We start from the raw sequence: 24883 nt of genomic DNA on the forward strand, positions 1-24883 counted from the left end.
ATATAGAGCAAATTTAGCATCTTAAACATCTCCAATCCAAGCCCTTATGAAAACCAAAAAATTATTAGGTAAAACTAAAATCCTGGACCTTTAATAGGTCACTATTTTTGTAACCATTGATGGACACTACAGTGAACTCAGATTCTGGAAATGTGTGCTTTTTTCTGGACACTGGGGTTATGTTGACCTCTTACTCTCTTGCCTTACAGCAAATCTCAAATAAATGCAGACCCTTCTATCCACCCCGAGAGTTCTCATCGGTGATTCTCATCGGAGATTATATCCCTCCCGGTGCTAATCATAAACAGGCACTTGCAGAGCTGCACGATGTGGTCAGTATACCAGAGACAGCTCACCCCAAAGCACCACAAATTTCAGTCGGTGACTTTAATCAGGCCTGTCTCAAGAAAACCTTGCCCAACTACCACCAGTATGTAACAATAAATCTGAAATATGAAGCTCTGATAATGTCATGCGACTGTATCCTTTTGGTTTACCAGCTGGTTCAGTTGTTGGTCTGGAAAATAAGCTGGGAGTTTGAGTGCAAGTAGGATATGAAGCCAGAGCCAGGGGTCCACAGTGCAGTCAGAGCAGGCTTATTCCAAATTATTGAATATGTTACAAGATCAAACCAGCAACCACAAAGAAGGCATATCACACAGGGGTAAAGATGAACAATTACTTTATTAACAAAAATTCACCTTCCAACTTTAATTCAAAATGCCCCCCTTTTATAACAATGCCCAATGGTTACTATGCAAATTTCTATAACAGTGTAAAACTAATAAATTCCCCAGCCTAAATATAACATATGTAATTAAAGTCTAAGTTTATATTTCCACAGAAAAACTTAAGACACAAAACAAACACAAAACACACAAGACTCACAAAACTTCGATCTCAACTGAAGCAAAGATCATAAACAAAATTCAGTTTGTTTGGTAAACTGAAGCCAAAAGATCTTTGAGAGAGAGAGAGAGAGAGAGAGAGCACAAAATTCAAAGTTGTCTTGTGTTGCTTGCAGAGAGAGGAACAACTGGCTTGGTCCGGATCTTTCTGGCTGCCTTCGGCATGTTCATCCTTTTTGAAATCCCAACATTCTAAACTGTCCTCCAGACCATGATTCATGCTCTGGGCCCTCTTTTTTGAGAAGTACGCAATAGGATGTTCTACTCCATCACCATCCTTCTTCTGTAACAGTACAGCACCAACCGCTTTGTCACTAGCGTCCACGGCTAAAAAGAATGGCTTTTCAAAGTCAGGGGAGAAAAGTACAGGCTGATAGCATTAAATGGCCTTTAACTTCAGAAACGCTTCCTGGCATGCATCTGACCAGATAAATTTTTCTTTCTTTCCAAGTAGTTTTGTTAATGGAAGTGCAATTTCTTCAAAATCTACAATAGTAGCCAATCATATCAGAAATCTCTGAAGAGCTTTCTTATTACCGGGGATAGGGAACGCAATGATAGCCAATACTTTTGCTCCAACCGGTGCCACCTGTCCCTGTCCTAGCACATAACCCAGATAAATTACAGTGGTTTATCCAAACTCACTCTTGTGCAAATTCACTGTGAGGTGTGCTTCCACCAGTTTCTGAAATAACTGCTCTAATTCAAGCATGTGTTCTTCCCATGTATCCATACTAATTACTAAATCATCGATATAGGCTCTAAATCCTGAATTACTGCATTAATCATTCTCTGAAATGTGCCAGGTGCATTTTTCATCCCGAAAGGCATAACATTATACTCATACAATCCCGAAGGTGTAACAAATGCAGAAATCTCCCTGCCTTTCTCTGTCAAAGGAACTCAGCAGTATCCTTTTAAGAGGTCAATCTTTGTAAGAAACTTAGCCTTTCCCATTTTATCTATACAATCATCTATTCTGGGAATAGGGAACACAACAGTCTTTGTCATCATGTTTACATTTCGATAATCTGTACAAAACCTAATTGAGCCATCTGGCTTAGGCACCAGAACACAGGGTGAACTCCAATTTGAACTTGATTTTCAGATTATGTCATTTTTGAGCATATAATCCACCTCTTGATCCAACAATCTCCTCTTTTTCTGATGAACTCGGTAAGGATGCTGCTTAATAGGCTTAACATCACTGACCTCCACATCATGACAAGCCACAGTAGATCTTCTTGGAACATCTGGGAATATATGCTTAAATTTCATAAGTAATGTCTTCATTTCTTCCCTTTCTGATTTAGTCAAATGCATTAACTTGATGTCTAAGTTTTGCAAAACTATAGACTTTTCCAGCCTGGGGCTTATCACTTTCTGTGCTCCATGAACTTCCATGAAACTTATCTCCTCCTTGCTTTCCTCTATAACTAGCACCTTGGTTGGAATCCTAGTCTCCTCCTCAGTCATTTTCTCAAAGTAAGGTTTAAGCATGTTCACGTGACAGACCTGTGTCTCTCTTCGACGATCAGGTGTCTCAATAACATATGTGACCTGGTTAATTTTTGATTTTACCTTATATGGTCCTGAAAACTGAGCTCTCAAAGGGTTTGACTGCATTGGAAAGAAAACCAATACTTTGTCACCAGGTTTAATGCCCCTAATTTTTGCTTTTTGATCATACTGAATTTTCATTTTTCCGTGAGCAGTTTTTAAATTTGTACTTGCCATCTCGCAAGCTTGATGTAATCTGTTTGAAAATTTAAAAACATAATCCAACAGATTTGATTGTATATTATTATGTATTCATTGTTCCTTCAACAATAGTAATGGACCCCTGACTTCATGACCAAACACCAACTCAAATAGACTAAAGCCAAGAGACTCCTGAGTTGCCTCTCTAACAGCAAACAATAACAAATGGATTCCTTTATCCCAATCCTTTTTATTTTCCACACAATAAGCCCTTATCATATTTTTCACAGTTAAATGGAACCTTTCCAAGGCCCCTTGACTTTCAGGATGAAAGGCAGGCGACACAATTTGATGGGCTCCCAGTTCATACACCACCTGTTGAAATATTCCAGACATGAAATTACTCCCTTGGTCCGATTGAATTTCCCTTGGTAGGCCAAACAGTGTGAAAAAATTTTAGCATAGCTTTCACAATCGTGTTTGCTTTAATGTTTCTCAGGGGAATAGCCTCTGGAAACCTTGAAGCTGTGCACATGAGTGTTAACAAATATTCATTTCCTGCTTTGGATTTCGACAATGGGCCATTACAATCCACAATCACTTTTGAGAAGGCTCCCCAAAAGCAGGGATGGGTTGTAAAGGTGCCACTGGTGGTCCTTGATTAGGCTTGCCCACCAGTTGACAAGTGTGACAGGTTCTACAAAAGTTCACAATATCCTTTCTTAATTTCAGCCAATAAAACTGTTTCCTTATTTTTTCTACTGTCTTCTTCACTCCAAGATGATCTCCTAAAGGTGTACTATGAGCCAACTTTAATATTTCATTCCTGTAAGTTTTGGGAATTACAACTTGCCTTACTGGCAGGCATCACTTGTGTGGTCTCCACTTTCTCATCAATATTTCATCTTGAACAAAGTAACCTACTGGCACAGTTTCAATTTCCTGGTTAAACAGAATCTTATATCTTATCCCATCAAGATCAGGATCATGCTTTTGTCCGGCTATTAATTCTTCTCTTGACAACAGCAAAGCTGGATCCTTAGGTTTGTCCTCAATGCTTGCCACCACTACAGGATCATCACGGACTTTCTCTTCCTCTACCTTTTTTCTAGACAAGGCTCTAGTAATGGCACACACAGGGTAGATTTCCAAATCCATTTCGGACTCATAAACCAATGGCTTACTTGTGAGTTTCACCGCAGGTATGACTTTACCCTCTGCTACATCATTCCCTAACAAAAGAGAAACTCCATCCACCGGCAGACTTGATCTTATCCCTATCGTAACTGGGCCACTAACTAAGTCTGATTCCATGCAAAGATATTGGCTCTGCTTCACCACCAATGCCTTTAATTAAATTCACATCTCCAGTATCGGTCTCCTCATCAAAATTCAAAACATTGCTTAATACAAGCGAATGGGCTGCTCCAGTATCCTGCAGGATTTTAACCGGCACTTGATTGGATCCTTCTTTAACCGAAATGAAACCTTCAGTCATGAATGGTTTAAAAATATCCCTAACTTTCTCACTCTGAACACAGGCAGTTGGTACTACCCCTTTCTCTTTCTTCCTTTTCAGTACAAGTCAATTTACTATTATGTGCCCTGGCCTCTTACAATAGTGGCAAATAACATTTGAAAAATTTTCCTTCACTCATATCTCTTCCTCTCTTCCTTTAACCTCACTTCTAGATTTTCTTTCTAGTTTACTCGGATAATCAGCAGTATTCCTTTGAAAGGTTTTCCCTGGTGTCCACTTAGACTTGTGGGTTAAAGCATATTCCTCTGCTAATTTAGCCAATTCTTGCCAAGTTTTTATATTTTTCTCTGCCAAGTACACTTGAATATCGTCAGGAAGACAATGTTTAATCTCCTCAATCAGAATGATTTCCCTCAATAAATCAAAGTTATTTTCTACTTTCATTGCTGCACACTACCGATCAAAACACACAACCTTCCTATGAGCAAAATCCAGGTAAGACTGGGTTGCTACTTTTTTTAAATTCCGGAACTTTTGTCTATTTGCCTCTGGTAGTAGTTCATAAGATCGGAGTATAGCCTGCTTTATGAATTCATAATCAGCTGCTTGTTGTACAGTGAGACACGAATACACCTGTTGGGCTTTCCCTTTAAGAACACTTTGTAGCAGGAGTGACCACTGGTCTGGTGGCCATTTTAAATTTATAGCTACTTTCTCAAAATGCTGAAAATATTGGTCTATTTCAGCTTCCTCAAATGGAGGAACTAACCTCACTTCTCTACTGACCAGAAACCTCTTTTCCTGACCAGCACATGGGTTTTGGGCTTCTCCCTCTCCTTGCGTTAGGGTCAGCTTTAATTTAGCTCATGCTTCCATTCTTTCTCTGTCTCCTCCATTTCTGCCTGCCTTACTGCTTCCCGTTCGGCTTTCCTTTCTGCCTCTCTTTTTTCCTCTCTCTCTTCCCTTTCTGCCTGCCTTACTGCTTCCCATTCAGCTTTCCTTTCTGCCTCTCTTTTTTCCTCTAACTCTAGTTTTCTCAAAGCCAACTTTACTTCCTCTGAAGTTTTCTTCTTTGGAAATTGTTCTAATGCAGCTTCTTCATATACCCCTTTCCACCATAGTGCTAAACAATCTTTCGGGCAACTTCCTTTTTTTCATCCCAGTTCTTACTGTAAGAAGTTTTAACTTGCCAACTATAACCATCAGTTCTGACTTTTTAGCCATTTTTAAATTAACCACTGAAGGGTTCGCTATAAACTGGTCAATATTCATAGTTACTGGTTTTTCTGCTGGTGATTTATACACTCACTGTTCATTTTTAATTTCAAGCTAGGGGTTGAGTCAAACTCAGACGACTGATAACTAAAGCTTCCAAATTGATTTGATCCCGGACGATACCCCCAAATTATGTTACAAGATCAAACCAACAACCACAAAGAAGGCATATCACACAGGAGTAAAGATGAACAATTACTTTATTAACAAAAATTCACCTTCCAACTTTAATTCAAAATCCTCCCTTTTATAACAATGCCCACTGGTTACTATGCAAATTTCTATAACAGTGTAAAACTAATAAATTCCCCAGCCTAAATATAACATATGCAATTAAAGTCTAAGTTATATTTCCAACCAGCCCACAGAAAAACTTAGAGACAAAACACACAAGACTCACAAAACTTCTATCTCAACTGAAGCAAAGATCATAAACAAAATTCAGTTTGTTTAGTAAACTGAAGGCAAAAGATCTTTGAGAGAGAGAGAGCACAAAATTCAAAGTTGTCTTGTGTTGCTTGCAGAGAGAGGAACCACTGGCTTGGTCCAGATCCTTCTGGCTGTCTTTGGAATGTTCATCCTTTTTGAAATCCCAACATTCTAAACTGTCTTCCAGAACATGACTCATGCTCTGGGCCTCCTTCCACTCCACAGCACCACCCAGTGGTGGTTTATCGTCCAAGTCCAGAATTTTTTTTCATTTTCTACACATGCTCAGTCTGTCTCCCACTCTCAGCAGTCCACCTTCACCTTGGTTATCTAAGGCAAACTGTCATATTTTAACATAAAACCACCCAACACATAGGTCAATACATAACACAGAACTCTGTAACAAATAGAACTTAAAACCTCCAGATATCATAGTGCAGGAATCCAGATTTGAACTGATCTTTTCCAGCATTGATTGTTTTAACTAGCCCAACAAATTCAACACCATGAAGTCATTTCCATTAATAAGGAAACAATTAAAAAAATAAATGAAATTACAGACAGAATTTGCCAAGTAGAATTCATAGGATCCACTGTAAATCTTACATGGGACTTTTCAGGACCTTGGGTTAATTCATGTATTTGGGAGGGATGGGCTCATTGGCCAGAAGGGCCTGTTACCGTGCTGTACATCTAAATATATATTTTTAATAACATTTTTTAAAAATCAACATCATAAAGGGCCCCATCACCCTGGTCACAACCTCTTCTCATTGTTTCTCATGGCAGAAGGTACAGAAGCCTGAAAACCAGCTCCTCTCGATTCAAGGACAGTTTCTTTCCAACAACTATCAGGATTTTGAACCTCTCCTTGCTACACTGTTCATCGACTGCTCTGGCACCACAAAAGAACTACCTGCGATACTGCAAAGTCAGTCTTTTTCTTTGTACAAGGGTAACTGTGAATATTTATTATCTTTTGGATTTATTGTCTCTTTAATTTAATTATGTGTGCTATTGTATTTTTTTCACAAGGCACCTGATCGGCTGCAGCAAGTAAGAATTTTGGTGCATTTGTACATTGTACAATGTATATGACAATAAACTCATCATCATTATCAAAGCTTAGGCTATAAATGCAAGGTATTTAGTAATAAATCCATTGAAGAATTCAGGAGGAACTTCTTTACTCCAAATGGTTACAATATGCTATTTTTAATTTTTTTACATTTAGACACACAGCATGGCAACAGGCCCTTCCAGCCAAGAGATCATCCTGCCCAAATTCCCAATTAACCTACACCCCCACATTTTTTGAAGGATTGCAAAAAATTGGAGCACCCAGAGGAAACCTAAGCAGACATGGGGTACAAGCTCCTTACAGACAGCAACAGATTTTTTCCATTGTTGCCTGTAAGGATAATGTGAATGTGAGTATTTGACTCAAGAAACAAAAGCTACGGGGGAGTTACGTGATGGAGTAGTGGCTGGTCGGGGAACTCGAGCCCTCTCCGGAAAAGTTTAAAAAAAAACACAGAAAACACAAAGGCACCAACACAAAAATTAAAATAAAATGAAAGTAAAGGTGGGAAGAAAATGGCAGCGAAGAAAGAAAAGTCGAAAGCAACGGGAAGAAGAGAAGGAGAAAAGACATCGGAAGAAGAAGGTGAAGGCCTTACCTGTCCAAGGAGGCCTGCTGTGGAGAGAGAAGCCCACTCCCTCAGGTCAGTCTAAGTCCTGAGCTCGGGACTACAAAAATGGCTCGAGGAGCCAAGCAAAAGTGCGCAACCACGCATGCGCGACTCCTCACGCAAGCGCGATGCGAATGACAAAAAAAAACACTGATGGGAGGGGGGGACCAGCTGAGGAGTCGATCTCCACAGCTGAGAATGACAGCCACAGCACAACAACAAGAAGAGAACATAGAAAACAATGAGAACAAGAAAGAGAGTAAAAAGAAATCAAGGAAACAACAGATGACCAACCCAGAGGAAGAAGAAGAACATAGAGAAATGGAAGAAGAAGGGAAGGGCAAGACAATGGATTTTTTTTTAAAGAATATATGGAATCAGTAAAAGTATGGCAATCACAAGAATTTAGTGAAATAAAAAGAAGAATTAAAAGTACAGAAGAAAAAATGAATAGATTAGAGATGGTCATGTCAGATATAGGAAAAAGAGTGGACAAGGTGGAAGAATGAGAAACAGCCGTAGAAATGGAAGTAGAGGACTTAAAAAAGAAATTAGAAGAATCTAATAAAAACCTTAAAGAGACACAAGAGCTGTTAGCTCAGAAGATAGATATAATGGAATATTATAACAGAAGAAGTAATATAAAGATAGTGGGCCTTAAGGAAGATGAAGAAGGCAAGAATATGAGAGAATTTATAAAAGATTGGATCCCCAGGGTCCTAGGAAGACCAGAATTACATGAAGAAATGGAAATAGAAAGGGCACATAGAACATTAGCCCCTAAACCACAGCCACAACAAAAACCAAGATCCATTTTAGTAAAATTCCCAAGATATACAACAAGAGAAAATATATTAGAGAAAGCAATGAAGAAAATAAGAGAAGACTAAAAGCCACTGGAATACAAAGGTCAAAAAAATTTTTTCTATCCAGACATAAGTTTTGAACTCCTGAAGAAGAGAAAGGAGTTCAATACAGCAAAAGCGATCCTATGGAAAAAAGGATATAAATTTATGCTAAAGTACCCAGCGGTACTTAAAATAGTTATTCCAGGGCAGCAAAACAGACTATTCTCGGATCCGGAGGAAGCACGAAAATTTGCAGAATAAATACAAAACAGACAGAGAGATGAAGACATGTAATGAGAGCAAAAATGACCATGAACTATATGTATATGTATGTGTGTATATATAAAAATATATATATATGTCAACAATGAAGACGCTGTTAACATCCGGTACCGCACGGATGGCAGTCTCTTCAATCTGAGGCGCCTGCAAGCTCACACCAAGACACAAGAGAAACTTGTCCGTGAACTACTCTTTGCAGACGATGCCGCTTTAGTTGCCCATTCAGAACCAGCTCTTCAGCACTTGACGTCCTGTTTTGCGGAAACTGCCAAAATGTTTGGCCTGGAAGTCAGCCTGAAGAAAACGGAGGTCCTCCATCAGCCAGCTCCCCACCATGACTACCAGCCCCCCCACATCTCCATCGGGCACACAAAACTCAAAACGGTCAACCAGTTTACCTATCTCGGCTGCACCATTTCATCAGATGCAAGGATCGACAACGAGATAGACAACAGACTCGCCAAGGCAAATAGCGCCTTTTGAAGACTACACAAAAGAGTCTGGAAAAACAACCAACTGAAAAACCTCACAAAGATAAGCGTATACAGAGCCGTTGTCATACCCACTCCTATTCGGCTCCGAATCATGGGTCCTCTACCGGCATCACCTACGGCTCCTAGAACGCTTCCACCAGTGTTGTCTCCGCTCCATCCTCAACATTCATTGGAGCGCTTTCATCCCTAACGTCGAAGTACTTGAGATGGCAGAGGTCGACAGCATCGAGTCCACGCTGCTGAAGATCCAGCTACGCTGGGTGGGTTACGTCTCCAGAATGGAGGACCATCGCCTTCCCAAGATCGTGTTATATGGCGAGCTCTCCACTGGCCACCGTGACAGAGGTGCACCAAAGAAAAGGTACAAGGACTGCCTAAAGAAATCTCTTGGTGCCTGCCACATTGACCACCGCCAGTGGGCTGATATCGCCTCAAACCGTGCATCTTGAAATGGGAGATTGGGGATAAATAAGATAGAAATAGGAGAATAAGGAAAATGTTGGATGTTGTAGGAATGTTGTCTTATAAAGAGTTGAAAATAAGAAAACAGAAATGGAAAAGGAGGAAAGGTAATGATGGAAAAACGGAAAGAGAAGATAAACAAAATATAAAAGGGCTACGCTGAACTATATGTCTTTAAATATTAATGGAATACATAACCAAATTAAAAGGAATAAACTACCAAATTTAAATGAATAAATGTATTCCATTAGAAAAAATAACATATTGGTTAAGAAATAATATTGAAATATTCGAACAAGTATAGGAGCCTTACATTAAATACAATAGCGAAAACCTACCGGGGACAAACATTACCTAAGTTGATGGAAGGAGAAGGAAAGAAAAGAATGGACTCAGTAGAATTTCTGGTGTAATTTTGTTGAATGACAACATTGTCTGACTGGATTAATGCAACCTAGATTGTATACCTAAAATGGATGAGAGGGGGGGTGGGGGGGTGGTTTGGGAGGAAAGGGGGGGGGGGAGAAAAAGTCACTGTATATGGGTGAAAAAGAAATTGTGTATACCATGGCTAATGTGATTTATGGTGTGAAAAATAAAAAAATTAAAAAAAAAAAAAAACCGTGCATCTTGGCACCTCACAGTTTGGCGGGCAGCAACCTCCTTTGAAGAAGACCACAGAGCCCACCAAACTGACAAAAGGCAAAGGAGGAAAAACCCAACACCCAACCCCAACCAACCAATTTTCCCCTGCAACCGCTGCAACTGTGTCTGCCTGTCCCGCATCGGACTTGTCAGCCACAAACGAGCCTGCAGCTGACGTGGACATTTACCCCCTCCATAAATCTTCGTCCGCGAAGCCAAGCCAAAGAAAGATATGTGTGTATGTATATATGTGTGTACATGAGTGTATCCATATTTAAAAGAAAATATATATAGAGTATAGATAAGAATTAATAAGGGAAAGAAAGGGAACAGAGGAAGTAAGGAGGGAATTAAGAGAGTGACCTTTGTTATATATGAAAATTAAAATCTTTACTGGGGGGGCTGAGTGGTGAGGAGTTACGGTCACTGTGAAATCAGTTGACGCTTGCGAGTGAATTCGCAAATCCAAATGGAGAGGGGAGATGTGGTTGCCCGACAAGGGATAAAGGGCAACTCAGGAAGGGGAGGGGATAGTGGGGTTAAAGAAATTTTAGATAGGAGAATAAGGGAAATGTTTGATGTTTTAGAAATGTTGTCTTATAAAGTGGTCAAAACAAGAAAGCAGAAATGGATAAGAAGGAAAGGTGATGATGAGGAAACGGAAATGAAAGATAAACAAAGTATGAAATGGCTATGTTGAACTATATGACTTTAAATATTAACGCAATACATAACCAAATCAAAAGGAAGAAACTGCTAAATTTACTGAAAAAAGAAAAAATTGATATAACATTCGTGCAAGAAACACACTTAACTGAAATGGAGTACAAGAAATTAAAGAGAGATTGGATAGGACATGTAACAGCAGGGTCTTATAATTCAAAAGCTAGAGGAGTAGCTATATTAATCAGTAAAAATGTACCAATTAAAAGAGAAGAGGAAATAATAGATCCAGCAGGGAGATATGTAATGATAAAATGTCAGATATATTCGGAGTTTTGGAATTTACTCAGTGTATATTCACCTAACGAAGATCAAAAATTTATGCAAGATATTTTTCTGAAGATAGCAGACGCGCAAGGGACCATACTAATGGGAGGGGATTTCAACCTTAATTTGGATTCAAGCATGGATAAAACTGGGGGAAAATAATTAACAGAAAGAACAAAGAAACCAAATTTATAATTAAATCGATGCAAGAAATGCAACTTTTGGATATATGGAGGAAACAACACCCAAAGGAAAAGGAATATTCATATTATTCGGGTAGACATAAAATATACTCAAGAATAAACCTATTCCTGTTATCAGCTCGCATGCAAGATAGAGTAAGAAAAACAGAATATAAAGCTAGAATATTATTGGACCACTCACCCCTGATATTGACAATAGAGTTAGAGGACATCCCTCCAAGAATTTATAGATGGAGATTAAACTCCATGCTACTTAAAAGGCAGGATTTTAGAGAATTAATTGAAAGACAAATTAAAATGTACTTTAAAATAAATACGGAATCAGTGAAAGATAAGTTTATACTATGGGACGCAATGAAAGCGTTCATCAGAGGGCAAATAATAAGTAATGTAACCAAGATGAAGAAGGACTACAATCAGGAAACAGAGCAGTTGGAAAGGGAAATAGCAAATATAGAAAAAGAATTAGCAATGAAGGAAGACACAACTAAAAGAGAATTGGCAGATAAAAAAATAAAATATGAAACACTACAAACATTTTAGGTGAAGAAGAACATAATGAAGACAAAACAGAAATATTATGAACTAGGAGAAAAAACGCAGAAAATTCTAGCATGGCAGCTTAAGACAGAACAAACTAAGAGAATGGTATTGGCATCAAGGAAAAAAGACAAACAAATCACATATAATCCAACGGAGATTAATGAAAACTTCAGAGAATTCTAAAAACAATTATACCAAACTGAAAACGAAGGGAAAGAAGACAAAATAGATGAATTTTTAACTAAAATTGAACCACCAAAATTACAAATAGAGGAACAAAATAAATTAACAAAACCATTTGAAATAGTAGAAATACAAGAGATAATAAAAAAACTACCGAATAATAAAACACCAGGAGAGGATGGATTCCCAATAGAATTCTATAAAACATTTAAAGATTTATTAATTCCTCCCCTCCTGGAAGTAATCAACCAGATTGATAAAATACAAAGCTTACCAGATTCATGCAAAACAGCCATAATTACAGTAATACCAAAGACAGGGAAAGATCCACTCGCACCAGCATCATATAGACCAATATCTTTACTTAACACAGATTATAAGATAATAGCTAAACTATTAGCAAACAGATTAGCCGATTATGTACCAAAAATAGTGAATCTAGACCAAACTGGATTTATTAAAAAAAGACGAACAACAGACAATATTTGTAAATTTATTAACTTAATCCATGCAGTAGAAGGAAATAAAGCTCCAACAGAAGCGGTTGCTTTAAACGCAGAGAAGGCCTTTGACAGAGTAGAATGGAATTATTTATTCAAAGTACTACAAAAATTCAGTTTACCAGAGAAATATATTAATTGGAGTAAAGCATTATATAAGGGGCCATTGGCAAAAGTGACAGTAAATGGATATATATCAAAACAATTTAAGCAGATCAACAAGGCAGGGATGCCCACTATCGCCGTTATTGTTCGCGTTAGCCATAGAACCACTAGCAGAACTGATGAGAACAAAAAATAAAATAAAACGGATAAAAATAAAAGACAAGCAATATAAAATCAGTTTATTTGCAGATGACGTTATAGTATACTTAACAGAACCAGAAATATCAATAAAAGAATTACATAAGAAATTGAAGGAATATGGAGAAGTGTCGGGATACAAGATTAACGCAAATAAAAGTGAAGCAATGCCAATGAATAATGCGGATTTCTCAAAATTTAAGAAAGAATCACCATTCAGATGGCAAATGCAAGCAATACGATACCTAGGTATACAAATAAATAAAAACCTCGGCCAGCTATATAAACTCAATTATTATCCACTAATGAAAAAATTACAGGACAACTTAGAGCATTGAAAAGACTTACCACTAACACTAATAGGAAGGATAAACTGTATTAAAATGAACATTTTCCCAAGGATACAATACTTATTTCAGGCATTGCCAATACACTTGACGGAGAAATTCTTCAAGGAGTTAAAGAAAATAATAAGGAAATTTTTATGGAAAGGGGGGAAACCGAGGATAGCACTAGATAAATTCACAGAATGGTATAAACAAGGAGGCTTACAACTGCCAAACTTTAAAAATTATTATAGAGCTGCACAATTAAGATACCTATCAGATTTTTATCAAACAAGGGAAAAGCCAGATTGGACTAGATTAGAACTAGATAAAATATGGGAGAAGATACCTGAACATATATTATTTAAATGGGATGAAAAATTGGTACAACGTAGGAATTCTCCAGTATTACATCATCTGCTCAATATTTGGAAAAAGATTCATGTAGAAAGGAATAAAACAAATTACCAACTACCAAAACTAATACTGACGCAAAATCAGCTAATCCCTTTTACAATAGATAACCTTTCCTTTAGAGAATGGGAGAAAAAAGGGATCAAAAGAATAGAAAATTGCTTTTCAGGAAATAAATTACTATCCTTTGAACAAATGAAGGATAAATATAATATAACTAATGATACAGTGTTGGCATACTACCAACTGAAATCCTACTTGAAGGACAAAATAGGAAGCAGTCTGAGGTTACCAGAGGGAAGTAATTTTGAATATGTGATTACAGACACAATGATAATCAAAAAATTTATAACAAACATGTATATTAAACTACAAGAAAAGGAGAATGAGGAAACAAATGGTAAAACTAAACAAAAATGGGAACAAGATCTAAACATAAAGATAAAGAAGGAAACATGGGAGAAGTTATGCTCTGGAACTATGAGAAATACAATAAACACGAGGTTACGTATGATACAATATAACTGGATACACAGGCTATATTACACCTCAAAAGTTATATAAATGGGACCTAACAGTATCTGACAGATGTTTCCCTGTAAAAAGGAAATGAGAACAACAATTCATGCAATCTGGACAAGCGAGAAAGTGAAAAAATTTTGGGATGATCTAAACCAGATATTAAATAAAATCACAAAAAGCAATATACCAAAAAACCCAGAGATCTTCCTCCCAAGTAATATAAAAAACAAAGAATTTGGACTTGATTTGGATGGTGCACAAAAAAGATTTGTTAGGATAGCCCTAGCTGTAGCAAAAAAATGTATTATGTCAGCCTGGAAATTAGAAGATAACTTGAGAATACAACAATGGTATATAGAAATGAATAAATGTATTCCATTAGAAAAAATAACATATAATTTAAGAAATAATATTACAATATTTGAACAAATATGGGAGCCATACATGAAACACAATAGAGAAAACCTACTGGGGACATCTACCACCTAAAATGACAGAAGGAGAAGGGAATGAAAAGAATTGACTCAGTGGAATTTCTTGTTTATTTTTATTGAGTGACAACATTGTTTGACGGGTTTAATGTATCTTAGATTCTGAACTTTAAATAAATGGGAGGGGAGGTAGGGAGGGTGGGATGGGAAGGGGGGGGGGAGAAAACGACACTGTATATATTTGAAAATGAAAATGTATGTATCTTGATCAATGTGGTTTATAGTGTGAAAAATAAAAAATTTTACAAAAAAGTCACATCTGATCTAAAACAAAAAAAAACAAAAGCTACAGAGGCTGAGGTGACGGTTCGCAGTCAGGGCATCAGGAGGTTGGACAGGCAGGAATTGACCCATCAGGGTCAAATATGGGGGGCGGGGTCGACTTTTACATGGGTTATACGGAAAATATGCAACTTTTGGACCAAAAACAAGAGGAGAGTCAACAATTACACGGGATCAACTATGACACGAATATATGCAGTAGCTTGAAAAAAAATTTAATCTATATGCACACAGTTCACCTTGTACTGCTGCCAATGCTCTGAAGTCTTTGTTATGTTATCAGGGTAAGTTCAAAACTACTGACCCAGAGCAGGGTCATTTGTTTTCTTCAGGTCTATGTTGGGTATGTTTAAGACGAGGTTGAGGGGTTCTTGATATGCAAGAGTGACAAAAATTAAAGGGACGTGGTTGAGAAGAAAATGTATACCAGTCATGATTCAAATGGTAGAGCAGACATGATGGGCCAAATGGCCTAATTCGACTCCAACATCTTTTATCATTTTTTTTTTAGGTAACCAGTTTTTTTGAAATTGTGCTCATGACAGATCAACAGTGCATTTAACCTTAAATTGCCACCGGAGAGACTGGAATGTTAATTTCTATAGCCATTTAAAGCAGAGTTTGTATTGAGTACAAGATGAATTTACTCCTCATAGCCGGTTCATAAATGCTCTTTTACATAGAACGTGAATTATATTAACATTGATGTTTTCTGCTATTTTGCACACATCCTCTGGTTAATCTTTCATAATACCCAAGAGATTGTTACATGGACACGAAAGGTCCTGGGAGTGCCTCTCGTCAGGATGTTAATCTACTGAAGCAGAATCAATTTTTCAGACTTTGACTAGCAGAAACTCTTTGCAGAGTTCTTCAAGTTTTTTTTAAATATCATAAAAATCATCGAATGTGCTTGGTTGAATGTGAATGCAGCTCAGATCGTGCAAACTTCCCCTCCCCCCTCTGCAAGCTCCATCTAATGATAATGAGTTTGTTCTATACATCAAAAATCTTACTGACTACAGACGAACAGGCATGTAAAAAGTGAATTTAATTGAATTAAATGAGACAAGATAGATAATATTCACAGTAACCCGAGTGCAAAAAAGGTGACTTGCAATACAAGTACACAATCCTTTATCCGGACATCTAAAATCCGGAAAGCTCCAAAATCCGGCAAGTGAGGAGAGAGATGGCAGCGCGAGTCAGGCGGACAAAGGGGAGAGACCGGCAACGCAAGTCAGGCGGGCGGGAGATGGCAGCACAACTGGAAGGGGGTCAGGGTGGATACAGCAGCTCAAGTCGGGTGGGCTTAAATCTGACTTTACGAAATCCGGAAAAATCCAAAATTCGGAACACACCGTCCCCCAAGGGTTCCGGATAAAGGATTGTGTACCTGTAGCGCATATAGTCCTGTGCTGTCAGAGCAGTCTATGATTTGTGTGAAATACAAAGATCTGCAGATGCTGTAATTGAAGTAAAAACACAATGAAATGCTGGAGGAACTCAGCTGGTCCGTCTCCTATGGACACTGAAAGACCATGATTAGTGTAACAAGGAGAGCAAGAGTTTGAGAGCTGTTGGTAAGAAACTCTTTTTAATTCTTTGGCCACTTAAGCTAATAGGTAATTTTATGGCAGCAGTTTTACTCACCTACATGTCTTTGGGTGGAAACTAGTGCAACTGGCAGTCACAAGAACTTGCAAACTCTACACCAACAGCTCCCAAAGGAAGTAAAGAAGTAAAAGCTGGATAACTGAAGCAAAACAAAGTGTTGGAGGAACTTAGCTGGTCAGGCACCAGTCATAGAAAGCAATGGTCAGTTAATGCTACAGATCAAAAACCCTTCATCGGGAATTGAAATGTCGACAGTGCATTGCTTTCCATGGATACTGCCTGACACACTGTGTTGCCACAGCACTCAAAGACAGGACTGAACCCAGGTACCTAGCATTGCAAGGGAGCAGCACTAACCACTGTAGACTGTACCAACAGTACAATAGTGACCTAGCCAATTACCGTCAAGTTGAAAGGTCAGTGAAGGTAGAAAAGATTGAAGTAAAAGTATACTTTATTGGGAAAAATTTGATACTGTATTTCTGTCTTTTGATCACCTCTCTGATTAAACTATGATCAAGGTTTCGATGCGAAAATCCAGGCTCAGGACAAATCAGCCTTTACAGTCTAATCATTTCAAAATTCACTGTTCCAGGGATGCCAATCAAAGTGCCAGTTACCTAAAATCAGAGAATGTATAATATGTTTGGCAAGGTTTGCAATTAGGAAATTATATTTAACATATACACAATGTCATAGAAATTAAAAATGTAATTCCACACACACAGTAATTCTTTCTTCATACTTTCCAATGAATAAATATAAAATCTGATGATTGCTTCCAAGTTATCATTTGTTCTGTACTCTTTATCATTAGCTTGTGATATAAAGAGAACAATACCAAAGATTCTTGCAGTACACCACTGGTCAGACCCCCAATTTGAAAACCAGGCCTCCATTACCACCCTCTGACACCTTACACCAAGAAAAGTTTGAATTGGCCATCTTATCCTGGATAACATGGTCCAGATAAGGAGTCCAAAATTGCATGCAATACTCCAGATGTGATCTCACCAAGGCCCTGTATAGCTGTAGCAGGATCTCCCTACTCCTGGACTCAAATCCTCTCGCTATGAACGCCAACATAGCATTCGACTTCCTCACCGCCTGCAGCACCTGTATGCCCACTTTCAATGACTGATGCACAGCAACACCCAAGTCTCTCTACATCTCCCCTTTTCCTAAACAGATACCATTTAGATAATAGTCCTCTTTCCTGTACTTACCTCCAAAGTCACATTTATCCACATTATATTGCATCTGCCATGTCTTGACCCACTCGCTCTAACTTGTCCAAATCAGTCTGCACCCTCCTAGCATCCTCAACACAGCCAACCCTACTTTGTGTCGTCTGCAAATTTTGAGCTATTGCTATCTATTCCCACATCTAAGTCAATGATATATATTATAAACAACTGTGGCCCCAGCACGGAGCCCTGCAGTAGCACACAAGTCACTGGCTGCCATTCCGAAAAGAACCCATTTATACCTACTCTTTGCTTCCTGTCCATCAACCCATTCTCTCCATGGAACATTACAGCACAGAAAAAAGTCATTCAGCTGATCATCCATGCTGACCCATTATTCTATCTAGTCCCACTGTCCTGCACCCGGACTATAACCCTTCAGACCTCTCCTATCCATGTATCCATCTAATCTTCTCTTAAATGTTGAAATTAAACCAACATCCACCATTTCTGCTGTAAACTCATTCCCCACTCACCATCCTGAGTGAAATTCCCCCAAATTTCCCCTTAAACATTTCACCTTTCACCCTCAGCTCACCTACCCTAGTTCTTCTCTCATCCAAATTCATAATTTTGTATACCTCAATTAAATTTCCCCTCATTCTCTGACACTCCAGGGATTAAAGTCCTAACCTGTTTAACCTTTCCCTGAATTTCATTTCTTCAAGTCCTGGCAACATCCTAGTAAATCTTTGCTGCACTCTTTCAATCTTATTGTGTTATCTTTCTTGTAGTTAGGTGACGAAGACTGCACACAATTCATCAAATTTGACCACACCAATGTCTTGTCCAACTTCAACAAAACATCCCAAGTTCTGTACTCAATACTTTGATATATGAATCCCAATGTGCCCAAAGCTCTCTTTATGACCCTACCACTCTGACACCACTTTCAATGAATTATGCATCTGTATTCCCGGATCCCTCTAATCTACTGCAGTCCTCAGTGTCCGACAGTTTATCGTGTATATCCTACTCTGGCTCTTCCTCCCAAAATGCAAACTTGCTGATCCAATTTATCCTCCAGATCGTAGCTATAGATGACAAATAACAATGGGCCCAGCGTTGATCATTGAGGCACAACACGAATCTCAGGCCCTTGGTCAGAGAGGTAATCATCAACTGCCTTCTCTCACAGACAAAATCTAATCCAATTTACAACTTCATCCTGAATTACAAGCAACTGAATCTTCTTGACCAACTTTGTAAGCAGGACACACTCAGTCCTGATGCAAGGTCTTGACCAGAAATGTTGACAACACAGATGCTGTCTGACCAGTTTAGTTCCTCAAGCAATGTTTTGTCTTCATGCAAAAGAAGATGGAGGGGGTTTTTTTTCATGTTTTTCACTTTTTTAAATTTGGCGTAACTCAGCAAACGGGTTTATCATAGTTTTACAAATCAATTCAAATTATTGTTTCTCATGTTGATTAAAGAATTCTCGACATAGTTTCACTTTTTTCTTTTTTGAGTGCTTACATGTATACAAATGATTTGTTATGTGCTTTCTTTTCTAAAACTCTGTATGTAAGTTTATATGTTAAACTCAATAGAAATATTTTTAAAAGTAAAAGGTGGTTGTGCTTGTTAGCTTAATCATTCCAGATAGAATTCCCTTGGATCAGGGTCCTCAGCTCAATCGCCTTCATCTGCTTCGATGACCTTCTCTCATCATTGCTCAATTCCATTCACAATAACTCGGGAAACGAAGCCTGCATATGGACCCAACTAACAATATGAAGGCAAAGGTTGAAACAGATAGATCATCATTAGAAAGAGAATCTAATGTCTTACCCTTCATATTCAACAACATTACCTTCACCAAGTCCACCAGCATTAACATTCCAGGTGTTCTTTTTGACAAGAAGTTCAAATAGACCAAAGATCAGCTGAGAGAGTGTCCCTTCAGGCTGAAAATTTTAAAATTAAGAGCAAACTCTCAGGATAAGTGATACATTACTTGGGGTAAAAGATGAGGAGAAATTTCTTTCCACTACAGAAACTGTTGACTTCTTGGGTGCCACGGTCAGCACATGAACAGGGTCAGCAACCCAGGTTCAAATCCAGTGTTGTCTGTAAGAAGTTTGTAATGTTACGAGCCCAGAGGACCCCAAAACCCAGCAGCAATAGAAATTCACCAAGAAAATGGTGACTTAAACAAAAGTTGCTTTTAATTATCTTTAAACATGAAAATAGGATCAAACTTTAACTTATTACTATTAACTTACTTAACCCAACTAAACCTCCTAATTCTAAGCACACGTATGTAATGTGTATGTAAGTTCAGAAAAGTTCTTTAATTCACAGTCCAATCTCACTTCTCATTCCTCCAAATTCACTGTTTGCAGGCAACTCTTATACCATGCACAGAATTTAACATTTATGAATTTCACCAGGCTTTGGTGCTTGAAAGGTAAATAGTTACCACTCAGGAAAGTTCTTGTTGATTTTCACAGAGAGAGAAGAGATTTATTGTTTGCTAGACACAAACTGATTCCTTTAATCAGCCACGTCAGTGTCTTGCCGAAAAAAACTTGCCCCATCAGGGTTTTCCAGATGATAACCTCTTTCTTTCAGGTCATCATAGAGTTCCTTTTTGTTTCCCTTATTTCAAGTGAAACATTATGCAGCCAGTCTTCTCCTCTTGTATAGACCACAAGGGCTCTGACGAGGCTGAACTAAGAACTCACAACCCTTCTTCAAAATGGCTTTTTCCCACAAGCTTGTCAGCTTGTCCTGTTCCAGTCCCAGCTGCTGCTGCTGACTGTAGCATTCCAGAACTGAATCCTCTCTCTCTGCTTGCAAAACCACATGATCCTCTTAGAACAGCAAAGTGCACTCAGATAACCTGCGGCTCCGAACCTAATCCTCTGAGTTCTTTCATCTGTTGCTTTTCAAAACAACAATCCATTAGTAAAGTCTCTAAGGCACTCCCCTAAGCTTTTGCAAAGGCCGTCAGAGCCAGCCTGTCTGGCTTGAGGAGAGCTCCAGTATTTTAAATGAGATCTGCTTTGAAGAGTTTGTATGTGACCTACACAAAAAAAACCTGCCACAATTTATCTCCTTTAAAACATTATACACAAAATAAAATACAACATAATCTGTCACAGTACTTTAATGTAGTGTCTGTGTGGGTTTTCTCCCACTCTTCAAAACAAATAGTAGTTATAGGTTATCACCATATAACCATATACAGCACAGAACAGGCCAGTTTGGCCCTACTAGTCCATGCCGGAACATATCCCCACCTTCCTAGTCCCACTGACCAGCACCTGGTCCATACCCCTCCAATCCTCTCCCCTCTATGTAATTATCCAGTCTTTCTTTAAATGTAAATAACGCTCCTGCTTCAACCACCTCCGTCGGAAGCTTACTCCACATCCCAACCACCCTTTGCGTGAAGAAATTTTCCCTCATGTTCCCCTTATAATTTTCCCCTTTAAATCTCAAACCATGGTCTTTGGTTTGAATCTCCCCCACTCTTAAGTGGAAAAAGCCTATCCAAGTTGACTCTCTCTGTCCCTTTTAAAATTTTGAACACCTCCATCAAATCCCCCCTCAATCTTCTACACTCCAGAGAAAAAAGCCCCAGTCTGCTCAACCTTTCTCTGTAACTCAAACCCTGACATCCTCGTGAACCTTCTCTGCACTCTCTCAATTTTGTTTATATCCTTCCTATAATTTGGTGACCAAAACTACACACAGTATTCCAAATTTGGCCTCACCAATGCTTTGTACAATTTCATCATAATATCCCAACTCTTGAACACAATACTCCGATTTATAAAGACCAACATTCCAAATGCCTTCTTCACCACACCATCTACCCGAGTATCAGCCTTGAGGGTACTATTTACCATCACTCCTAAATCCCTTTGTTGCTCTGCACTCCTCAATTGTCTACCATTCAATGTATATGACCTATTTAGATTTGCCTTTCCAAAATGCAGCACTTCACACCTATCCGTATTAAATTCCATCAGCCATTTCTCAGCCCACTCCTCTAGCTTTCCTGTATCTCTTTTTAAGCTACGGTAATCTTCCTCACTGTCCACAGTACCACCAATCTTTGTATCATCTGCAAACTTACTTATCCAATTCACCACCCCTTCTTCCAGATCGTTAATATATATAACAAACAATAGTGGACCCAGGACTGATCCCTGAGGAACTCCACTAGTCACCGGCCTCCAATTTGACAAACAATTTTCTACCACTACTCTCTGACACCTCCCTCCCACCATTGCTGAATCCATTTCACTACTTCCTTATTTATACCTAGTGCCTCCATCTTTTTACCTAACCTCCTGTGGGGAACTTTGTCAAAAGCTTTACTAAAGTCTAAATAGATAACACCCACAGCCTTCCCTTCATCAATCTTTTTCGTAACCCCTCGAAATACTCTATAAGGTTTGTTAAGCATGATCTACCCCTGACAAAACCATGCTGACTACTACCTATCAATCCCTGTTCATCCAAATATTTGTAAATGCCATCCCTCAGAACACTTTCCATCAACTTACCCACCACAGACGTCAGACTCACAGGTCTATAATTTCCAGGCTTACATTTGGACTCTTTCTTAAACAGCGGAACAACATGAGCCACCCTCCAATCCTCTGGCACTACCCCCGTGACCAGTGACATCCTAAATATCTGTTAATGATCCCACTATCTGTACACTAGCCTCCCTGAGTGTCCTTGGGAATATTTTGTCCGGACCCGGAGATTTATCCACCTTTATCTTTTTTAACATTGCCATCACTACCTCCTCGTTTATCCTTATATGATTCATGACTTCCCCACTATTTTTCTTTACTTCAACTGGTACAATATTTTTTTCCCCTAGTGAATACCGAGGAAAAGAAATCATTTAAAATCTCCCCATCTCCTCGGACTTTTCACATAGCCTACCCTCCCTATCTACAAGGGGTCCAATTTTATCCCTCACTAATCTTTTACTTTTAATATACCTATAGAAACCCTTTGGATTTATTCTTTCTCTGCCTGCCAAAGCCTCTTCGTGCCTTTTTTTGGCCTTTCTAATTTCTTTCTTAAGATTCCTTCTACACTCCTTGTAGTCCTCTTTCAATTTCTCAGCTCCCTGCTCTTTATACATCTTATACACCTCCCTTTCTCCTAACCAAATTTCTAATATTCCTCGAAAACCAAGGCTCCCTAGGACTTCCAGCCTTTCCTTTGATCCTCACTGGGACATAACTACTCTGTACCCTCAAAATTTCTTTTTTGAATATCCTCCATTTTTCATTTACACCCTCACCTGAAAATATCCTGTCCCACTCAATACTCCCCAAATCCCTTCTTATTCCTTCGAAATTTGCTCTTCTCCAATCCAGAACCTCAACTTTAGGCCCTTCTTTGCTCTTCCCTAAAACTAATAGAGTTGTGATCACTAGACCCAATTTGTTCTCCAACATTAACCTCAGACACCTGACCTATCTAATTCCCTAACTGGAGATCCAGTATTACACCGTCCCGAGTCGGTTCCTCTACGTATTGATTAAGAAAACTATCTTGTACACATTTGACAAACTCAAGCTCATCCAGCCCTCTTACTGTATGGGTATCCCAATCAATGTGAGGGAAGTTAAAATCTCCCATGATCACTACCTATGTTTATTACACATATATACTATCTCCTTAAAAATTTGTTCTTCCAATTTTCTTGGCCCATTTGGTGGTCTATAATACACTCCTATTAGTGCTCTCATGCCTCCTCCACCCCTCAATTCCACCCAAACAGCCTCACTGGATGATCCCTCCAAACCATCCTGCCACCTCACGGCAGTAATGTCCTCCTTCACAAGCAGAGCAACTTCTCCCCCTTTTTTACCCCCTGTTCTATCACATCTAAAACATTTGTATTCTGGAATATATAGTTGCCAGTCCTGTCCCTCCTGTAACCAGATCTCACTAATTGCCACAACATCATGATTCCAAGTGCCAATCCATGCTCTAAGCTCATCTACCTTGTTCACTATGCTTCTTGCATTAAAGTGCATGCATTTCAGAGAATGACCCTCACATATATTCCCTTTTCTACCTTTTACCTTAACCTCCATCCTTCCTTTGTTATCTTTATCATTCTTAACTAGGTGGCCATGCACCCTAGACACTGCTCGCAATCTCTGCTCCCCACCCTCCTGCCAAACTAGTTTAAACCCTCCCCCATAGCTCCAGCAAATCTGCCTGCCAGGATATTGGTCCCCCTCCAGTTCAAGTGGAGTCCGTCCCTTTTGTACAGGTCCGACCTTCCCCAGAAGAGATCCCAATGATCCAAAAATCTTATCCCCTGCCCCAACTCTTCAGCCATGAATTCATTCTCCATATCCTCCTAGCACGTGGCACCAGCAGCAATTGAGGTATTTGGGCTAGATATGTCTGAAAACTTAAAATTTAAAAATTGAAGGTGCTCCTAGCAGATCCTCTCCTCGCTATAATTCAATTCAACCTTTGGCAGAGAGGGCTGTGCATACTCAAGTGCCAGGTATATTCAAGCTGAAGATTGACAGATCTTCGAACATTGAGGGAAATCAAGTTCAATGGCAGCAACTGAACAAGAAAGTGAACAAGATTAAGGATCAACTTGCCATGATTTACTCAAGTGACAACAGACATTTAGCTTTAAGCCTGAATTTTGTCTTTATTTCTATATTCTTAATACATCTGCTGAATAAGTAATTTTCAGTCATCTTATAAACCACTTGTGTTCACAACATTTTATTTAAAGTGTGATCATGTCAATGTGTCATGCTGTAATAACCTTAATTTATCATCTTTTATAATGACTTTAAGTCAATCTCACATCAAACAGATTAACACCAGAGTAATCTGAGCATTCTTACAACTAAAGAAATGTACGACAGATATTGAAAATTTAAATTAACAGCAGAAATCGTCCAAAATACTGAGGTTTTATGCAGCTATGACATTAATGCTAAAACAGTTTCTGGTGTTAAACACTGGTGAAGGAAAGTTTTTTTTAAACTCTTCAAATTTTCCAGTTACATACAATGTCACAACCTC

The 24883-nt window shown here is 38.7% G+C and overlaps 1 protein-coding gene across 6 annotated transcripts in view; it reads right to left on the reverse strand.

The window, feature by feature from the left end:
* Positions 1-24883, reverse strand: part of LOC138737226 (cullin-9-like) — a 316560-nt gene that overhangs the window by 258914 nt on the left and 32763 nt on the right. The gene's annotated exons all lie outside the window — the stretch shown is intronic.

Source organism: Narcine bancroftii, chromosome 6 (assembly GCF_036971445.1).
Source record: "Narcine bancroftii isolate sNarBan1 chromosome 6, sNarBan1.hap1, whole genome shotgun sequence".
NCBI classification, from domain to species: Eukaryota; Metazoa; Chordata; class Chondrichthyes; order Torpediniformes; family Narcinidae; genus Narcine; species Narcine bancroftii.